Source organism: Pezoporus wallicus, unplaced genomic scaffold (genome assembly GCF_028554395.1).
Source record: "Pezoporus wallicus isolate ANWC-B61680 ecotype Strahan unplaced genomic scaffold, APGP_CSIRO_Pwel_v1 contig_8649, whole genome shotgun sequence".
In the NCBI taxonomy this organism is placed as follows: domain Eukaryota; kingdom Metazoa; phylum Chordata; class Aves; order Psittaciformes; family Psittacidae; genus Pezoporus; species Pezoporus wallicus.
Window position 1 is genome coordinate 462,426 of NW_026639134.1, and position 9,169 is coordinate 471,594.

The following is a 9,169-nucleotide window of genomic DNA, read 5'->3' on the forward strand; positions in this document are numbered from 1 at the left end:
ATCTACTTGAAGATGTCCCTGCTTATTGCAGGGGGGCTGGACTAGATGACCTGTGAAGGTCCCTTCCAACCCAAACTACTCTGATCTTCTCCAAAGCAGGACGTCTTGTAGTAAGTGTATTTCCTGCCAGAACAACACTTGTCTGATGTAGTAATGAGTATTTAGTGCATAGGAAGAATTGGGTACACTGCCAAATTTTCAAATAAAAGACCCAAAGAGTATTTGTGGGAAATGTCTTGAGAGATGAAAAAGGGCTCAGAGGACCCTGATTTTACTCTTCTGATAAAACGTTTTTTACCTATGGCACTGGAGTGTGGTTGGGACATGAGCCAACCCCACATGGAGGCAGCCACAGTATGTTAGGTCTCATCTCAAGGACAGACATGTCTTCATGGCCGTCACCAGTGTGAGTGCAGCTCATCTTGAAACGCCCCAGTGAAATCAGACAGGCTACAGGGACAACACCGCAGCCACACTGCAGGTCAGCACGAGCTCATTGGTTAGTATTTATGCTGACCCAGCTGGTCAGATGTTGATCCAGTTGCTGGGTTTACACTGCGGATGGTTCTCCACCAGGCACATTAAAGCTGGTCTGGCTGTTACTGACACAAGTACAGTCGCTCCCGAAGAGAGTTTTCTCTGCAGACCTGCAGATGCACCCCAAGATCAGCACCAGAGATATTGTAAACACTTAATAGCCTGGTCGCTGCAGTGTAGAGCAGTGAGACGAATGCCATGTAAACACAGTAACAGCCAGCAGAGCAGCTTATTTAGATTTCTTCTCCCTTGCCCCTTCCCCACCAGCTCTTGTGTCTGCTTGATCTGATCTCCACAGGGACTCTTGGTAGGGAGAAAACGGTGATTATGCCGAGCGCATTTCCCACAGCATTGGCTAAGGGTGAGGCTTGGCTGTCCTGCTTACACAGCGAGCTGCTGTTGTGCTGCCTTCATCTTGGGGAGGGCTTTAATTGCATTCTGTTGTTTATTCCCTGCCTTGCCTAAGTTGACAACTTCTCCAGCAAAGCAGCTCTGATTTATAACATTTGAAATGAAATGATCCTGTCCCCACTGTTGCTTCCCTCCTATAGCAGCTCCTTTTTAAGGGACTAGAAAAAAAAATACATCTGAAATGTAAATGGGGTTTTAAATCTTTGCCTTGAAGCCAACTTTGAAACCTCATTAGAAGAACGGTATTCCGTTTTACACAAAAAACTTGAGTGTTCAGAGTAGTCACACCAGTCACATCTCATCCTGAAGCAGAAAGAGGCCTTATTGCTGCTGAGCAGATTCTGTTTAGATTATCCACCATGCTACCCTTTGAATAACAGGTTACAAATTGTTGTGGGCTGTTACTGAAATCTACAGAAGTTATCAGTGCCTTATTTAATCTGAAGGTGAGAATCTGCTGTACCGACTCGTCCAGGGATGCCCCTTTGGGCTGAGGAACCTGCCTCAGGAGCACACTGGCTGTGCAGCAGGACACGGTCCTCCCAGTTCCTTAACCAAGTGGCTTTTTTGAGCCTTGAAGACCATATGGAATAGGATAGTTTATTAAAGGTTACGGCTGTCTTCCCTTTCTGATGTTGCTCAAGATAAGGATGCCTCTCAGGGAAAAAAACAATCTGGGATGAGCTGCTCAGGGTTAACTCAGGGTTAGGGGCTGGGAGGAGAGAGTGAAATAAGTCTAGTTAGTTAAAGGACCTGCCAGCAAAGAGTAGAAAATAATCTGTTCCTTTGCTAGTGCTAGTTGTTAATTTAAAAAGTAAGTAAGTCAGGTTAGTCATACAGTTGGCAAGTGCATAGGCTGGAACATGTTCTTTTTCTTGGAAGGTGTTTCTTCCAGAAGCAAATACCAAGCTTTAACGCAGCTCTCCACAAACACATCTGTGCAGCGCATGCAGGCAGCACATGAAGTTTTAATTCTATCTTCAGTTCCTGCAGAAGCTTGTATGTACCAGCCTGGGAGTTGGGTCTTCTGAGGCAAGCAGTGTTACTTTCTTGGAAAGAAATCAAGGAGGGTCTTGGATGAGCCTGCCTAGCTGCAGAATTCCAGATTCCCTCTCAAGTCAAGGATAGCTTGGCATTTGCTGCTGAAACTGTACTGGTGTTTAGGTAAGTGCTTTACTTCATGTGTGTGGAAGTTGCCCTGGCTATGTAAAATTCAGTAGGTGGATACGTGTGCAGATGTTCGAGGCCATTCGTGTGGATGCCATGGTTCTTGTGCTGCAGATTATAGATGTACAGGAGCTAATAGAAAGCAGCTGTGCTTTCAGCGTTTCTTCTCACCTTGTGCAGCACTGGCTGAAGAAGTAGAACGTCTTATTTTTCCCTGCAGCATTGTCCCTTTAGATGCATTATGGGCAAAGGAGCCAAGCGGCTGCTGTGCCAGTGATGGACCCGGAGGGCTGGATGTGGCTCTCAGGAGGGGGCTGAGCAGTGGGGAGCTGAGGTCTCTAGGAGTGTGCCAGCCTCGACTGTGCTCCACAGAAGTGCCTTGAACGAGGACCTGCTGCAGCCCCCACCAGGGACCGTCCTGCGCTGCTGTGCAACCTGTGCAGGAGTTCCAGGGGAAGGAGGGGATGAGTTCCTAATGCTGAGCATCCACCTTCCCTGGTGCTGGGGTTTTAAATTGCCAACGGGCTTTTTGGTGTAGCGTGAAGCTGAGCTGCCTCCCAGTGCCTGGGGCCGTGTCAGGGCTGGCCAGATCCCAGGGCAGGAGCTGCTGGTTGTGATAACCCCCAAGCAGAGTGTGCAGGCAGCTGGCCCGAGCCATGGCAATGGGTCAGGCAGTGTAAGGGGCTCATCTGCGTGCAGAGGGAGCTGGGAGGCACAGTGACGGATCATACAATGAATTTGCACAATTCCATCTAAAGACAGACTGCTATTTAAAGTACTTCAGTGAAGGGTGATGTGCCTGCGAGCTGCAATCAAATGATGATTCACTCTGGGACACACTGGGCTACTTTACAGCTGCCGGCTGGAGATTTCAAGGCCAAGCTACTCATCTTTTCTCTTTGACTTGCGGTTTTTCTTTTTCCTCATACTGTAGTAAGTTGGAAACATATTTGGTCAAAATTTGCAGTTGTGAATGCTTTTCACTGCTGTCCTCTATGCACAGATGTTACTCGAGAGAGATGCCTGCCTTGGCTGTATAGTCAGCCTTGCTATAAAAGCTTGCTGTACCTCAGGGCCCTGTGAAGGACCCCTGCAGGTCTTCTTGAATTCTATACAAATTAATTGAAGGGGTTTTTAATAGGCAATTAAATTGAAATAAAATCTGTACTGATAAAGAAGGCTGCTCTTTTTCTCGTATAGTTAATGCTTTGCTTTTCCTGCCAGAAGAACCGCTCAGCGTGTTGCCCTCCCGTGTTTTCCATCCCTCTTTCTAGGACATGATTATCCTTTCTGTGTCATGATGGATGATAACCGGAGTTTATCATCCCATTTTTGGGTTGATGCCCAAAATCCAGCTTTGTTTTAGCAGTTCATTCAGGTCACCGTGTTGCAGCAGTTTTTTCACCAATGTGAGGTTCAATCCAGTGGGAGTGGACAGTAAATCTTGATACCATGTGTAGTTCGGCTGGAGAAATGGGCGAGTTGTGACAGGAGCCGAGTAGTTAAAGTGGCATCCCCTAATTTTGGTAAAATTACAAATTCAGGTATTTGACCAATTGCTTTTATCTATGGTGCCTAAGTACAGAAACACAAACACATCCATTTCCAACAAACAGCAGTTTCAGAGTTCTCATCAGGATAGAATCATAGCATCGTAGAATGTTTGGGTTGGAAAGGACCTTAAAATCATCCAGTTCCCCCCCCTGCCATGGGCAGGGACACCTGACCCTAGACCATGTTGCCAAGCCCCGGTCAACCTGGCGTTGGACACTGCCAGGGATGGAGCATTTATCACTTCTTTGGGCACCCTGTGCCAGTGCCTCAGCACCCTCACAGTAAAGAACTTCTTCCTCGTATCTAACCTGAACTTCCACTGTTTCAGTCTGAACCCATCACCCCTTGTCCTATCACTACAGTCCCTAATGAAGTCCCTCTCCAGAATCCTTCTAGTCCCCTTCAGATACTGGAAGCTGCTCTGAGGTCTCCACGCAGCTTCTCCATTTCCAACATACAGCAGTTTCAGGTGCTTCATCAGGATGTATTTCAAAATGACAGACATTTTGTTCAGTGTCAGGACAAGTGTCTTAGGCCTTAGTGGTGTTATTCTCACAAAGAAATCCCTGTTGTTCCCATACAACACATGCATCAACATCAAGAGTTTGCCATTTGTCCCTATTCCATTGGGCCTGTGCTCTCTGCTTCTAGTAGCTAGAGGACAGTTCTGTGCTGATTTAATCCTAATGCAGTGACTGGAGATACGGTGAACACTGAAGCACTGTGTGTTGTTCAGACCAAAGCTATGGCCTTGTTGATGGAGTTGTAGGTGAAATTCATTAGACGCCACCAAGGTTGGAAATCCTTCATTCAAATTTAGTTGTGGATGGAAAATCAGCTCGATTAAGCTACAAAAGGATGAGGGTAATTTTCATAATAGCTTCAACTCATCAAATTTATAGGGACATTATTAACACCAAATGCAAAAGGAACCAGTGGCTGGAGATGAGAGAGGTCTGCAGCATTATTGCGCTGTTTAATTCAGTGCAGGTTTTTTTTTTAATCAGAAAAGAGCATTTCGGGTGAATCCTGACCTACCCTTTCTATTTTGGAGTGTACGCTACCATACGCTGCAGTCACAAGGAAAAGCTTTCTGCCATGTTGCAGTTGGTAAATCTTTAATAGCATTGTGCCTAGTAAAGAAAAACCTGTCAGACTCGGTCTGTGCTTCATGACCTGGTGACAGGGGAAGTCAGATGCCTGGTGCTGGAGCACCACACACAGCACCTGAATAAGTAACTGGCAGGATGTATCTTCACAGCACAACTTACATGTAGTCCTTTCTTTTCAGTAGCAAAATATATAGACATAGAATCCCAGACTGGTTTGGGTTGGAAGGGACCTTAAAGCTCCTCCAGCTCCAACCCCTGCCACGGGCAGGGACCCCTTCCACTGGAGCAGCTTGCTCCAAGCCCCTGTGTCCAACCTGGCCTTGAACACTGCCAGGGATGGGGCAGCCACAGCTTCTCTGGGCACCCTGTGCCAGCGCCTCAGCACCCTCACAGGGAAGAGCTTCTGCCTAAGAGCTCATCTCAGTCTCCCCTCTGGCAGGTTAAAGCCATTCCCCTTGGCCTGTCCCTACATCCCTTGTCCCAAGCCCCTCTCCAGGTTTCCTGCAGCCCCTTTAGGCACTGGAGCTGCTCTCAGGTCTCCCCTTCAGGAGCCTTCTCTTCTCCAGGCTGCCCCAGCCCAGCTCTCTCAGCCTGGCTCCAGAGCAGAGCTGCTCCAGCTCTCGCAGCATCTCCATGGCCTCCTCTGGGCTCTCTCCAACAGCTCCACGTCCCGCTGGTGCCGGGGACACCAGGCCTGCACACAGTGCTGCAGGTGGGGTCTCCCATGAGCAGAGGGGCAGAATCCCCTCCTTCAGCTGGTCTCCCGGGTGGGGATTTTAAGCTTCTCTTCCCGCCCAGCTTGGAGCTGCCCTGGGGGTTTCACAGCGCCCGGCCCTGCAGCCCCTGTGTGCAGGACGCTCGGTGCCATCCCGCTGCTGTCCCACAGCGGCTGCAGCTCTGGCCCCGGCCTGCAGTGCTGCTGCTCCCTGTGCCTGCTGCCCCCGCTCCCGTCAGCAGAGAGGGGGACAGCCCGGAGGGGTTTCCTTCTGCCTGCTCTGAGCAAATTCACTTCCGGTTCTCCCAAAAGCAGAGGCTGAACCCAAACGAGCCGGCCCTGACCCACGGCATCCGTGCGCCGCTCCCTCCCTGGACTCCCCTCCGTGCAGGGAAACGAAACCCCCGCTGCGAGTGGGTTCGCAGGTGTGACTGTGCCCGGGCACACGCCGAAATCCTGGGAAGGGGGTGTTCCCTGGCTGCCCACGGAGGGGGCCCCGCTCCTGTCCCTCCTGTGCCCTGGGGTGACCTCTCCCCTGCTCTGCGTGTTTCACTGTTAACAAAGAGTTGCTGGAAGGATCCCAGGCACGATGTGGATTCCAGGTGTTCAGGGAAGGAGAAGAGGCAAGGAAGCTGCTCCCTTCATCCTACTAATTCCAGCTTGGAAAGACAGCGCGTCCTTGAAGCTCACAGGTGTCCGAACTGAAGGGCTGTTCCCGAGCAGAGCTGGTGCTTCCTGCCGCTTTCTGCACCCAGCCGGGCTGGCGGGAGGGCTGGTGCATGGGGTGCTGCTCAGGGGACACAAGGGAGGCACAAGGTAGACAGGCTGCCTTGCTGCAGCAGCTCCACTCGCGCTTCTTCCTGCGCACCAGGAGAGGGAGATCCAGAATACATCACTGCTTTCAAATGGAAAACTGGACTCGTTGGGCACAGATGAGCACCGGGCAGTCGAGAGGCTGTGCTGGATGCATCTCGATGTGGTACAGACCCCCATGGGCACTGTCACATGCTGGTGGTAGCTTTGGCTCCCTACCTCACACCTTACAGAAACCAGCTGTGTGCTGGTGGATTGAGGGCCCTGCTTTTTTCCATTGCTGCAAGCATGGGGCTGGACCTGCTTCTGCCACTGTCACCTGGAAGGTTTCTAAGGTCAGGAGCCTTTTAACCCACCCTTAAATGACACACCGTCATACTGCTTTGCCTTAGTTTTGTGTGGTTTATGGTTAAGCAGCAAGGTGCAGTTAGAGCCTCTGGAGGTGAGTAGAGGCTCATCCTTCACGCTGAGATCCCACATCTTGGAGCTGGCTCAGAATCACCCTCATTCATCACTGCTGCTTTTCATGGCTCTGGAAGAAATTCATCCTGCCAGGAGCTGGGAAGAAAGTTTACAGCAGGTAGGAACCAATTCAAAGCAGAAAATTATTAATAGTAATGATAGTGATAATGATGATGATATGATAAAGATAATAATAATAGTAGTAGTAGTAATTTAGATAGCAGTTTTCTATGGAAGAGTTGTAAATGCATCTTTCAGGGTATTCCCAGGCAGGTGAAGCTTGTCTGAACTAGCACTGAGTCGTTGAGAAAACAAGTAGGAAGGAAACTCCTCATTCAGAGCTGGATTAAATTCAGCCCTGGATGAGTATAGACTGGTCCTGCCTCTGGAAGCATGAACAAGACGACTCATTCTTCCATCACACCCTGTCTCCGCAAGTGAAGGGAACACACACATTAAACAAAATACTAAGTGACATCAGGTTTGAAGATGTTGGCATCTCTGTTTGAGAGCTGTGGCCCTTTCAAACTCTCGTGATGACACCAACCAGTATGACTGTGGGATGTGGAGCTTTCAAGCCTTTTTATTTATCAGCATGGATTAAAAAGAGCTTTTACAGAATGTGAAGGAGAACCCTGATCCACACAGGCCCATCCTGCCTTGCTCTTGCACTGCCCCTTTTCATGCACTTCATAAAATTTGATTTGTTAAGAAGTCACATTCCCAGAATTTGAATCTCCGTGAGCAGTGGAGAGGGATGGGAAGAGCACAGGAGATGCTGTAATTTCTTCCCTGAGCAGTGCTCTTTCTGATGTGCCTGATGAATCGTATGTTCTGACACCGATGAAACTAAATCCTATTTCAGGTCCAATGGTTTAAATTGTTTTCATCCTTAGTGCCAGAAAACTGGGGGAATGTTGGGTGGTGATGAAACCAATTAATCCTCAAATATTTTTGGCACAGTGAAAACACTTGGTGATGTTTCAGGAGTCCTGGTGTGGCACCGCTACCATGGTGCCAGCTTTAACACTCACGTCCCAGCACATTAAAAACTACATAAAAAGAGGGTTAGGGCTGCCTCTGAGCTGGAAGATTGGAAAATGAAGGAGCAGAGAGCATCGTGAAGGAGGCTGGAAGAAAAGAGAACCGGAGTTTCTGCTGTCTTCATTTCTGACAAAGCCCAGCTTGGTGGATGAGATGGCATTGGAAAGGCTCTGTTCCCAGCTGGGGAGCTGTGGTGTTGTCCTTGGCAAGGCAGCCAGGTTATTAAACAGCTGTCGTTATGAAATAATCCAAGGGGGAAAAACAGACTTTCACAACAATAAACAGGAGGAGGAAAGTGAGTTCAAAATCATCCGTTGCCTCCAATAGCAGGGAAGGAAATTTTTTCTCAGTACCCCGTTAGGAGGTTGGCAAATAATTAGTTAGACGTTATTCCTGAAAAGATTGTATTGTGTGTCTTCCACTATTTATCACAAAGTATCCTGCAGTGACATGCAGGTAAGGCTCCCTTGGGCACAGCCAAGGGCCATTAGAATGGTGGGGCTGAGGATGGAACAGGGAACATTGGAACAGGGTGGCCAGAGAAGCTGTGGCTGCCCCATCCCTGGCAGTGTTCAAGGCCAGGTTGGACACAGGGGCTTGGAGCAAGCTGCTCTAGTGGAAGGTGTCCCTGCCTGAATCAGGGGTTGGAGCCAGATGAGCCAGATGGAAGGTCCCTTCCAACCCAAACCAGTCTGGGATCCTATGATTTTATGAGTGTGTGCATTTAATACAGAGTAAAGAATTCAATCAGATGAAAATGTGAAATATCTCCTTGCAGAAGGAGCTTTTAAACACATTTTTTCATATCAGTCTTTTTGCTTTTGTTAACAGGCATGGTTTTCGTGTCAGTCTTTTGTTACCATGGCCAGTGTGTGCTCCTTGACACAGCCAAGAGCTCTCTGCCCATGCTCCTGCCCTCTCATGACTGTTGGATGTGTTCACATGTCAGGATGTGAATAAATGATGTTGGGGATAAGGGTAAAACTCTGGGTACAGCTGACACATCACCCTGCAGTATCTTGGGCTGAACCTAGCCTCTGGTAAAAACTCAGCTCTAGGAGCCTGCTGTGCCTGTACAGTTGAGTATGTCTTCCTCAGATGTTTTCTGTCATTTATTTTATTTCCTGCTCTAGTAATGGCTTGTTTTAGCTTTTGACTCTGCTCCAGCACTGCTGATCACCTGCAAACATTAAAGAGCTGCAGCAAAACCCCTGCATGGCACTAGGGTGAATGGGGTCCTCCCATCAAGGAGCTGAGCTTGGCTCCTCTCCTGCTCCTTATCCATTCCAGCTTTAAAGCAGGGACCTCTCCTTTTCCCAGGGGAGAAAGACAGCCTGCTCCTCAGATGTGCAGC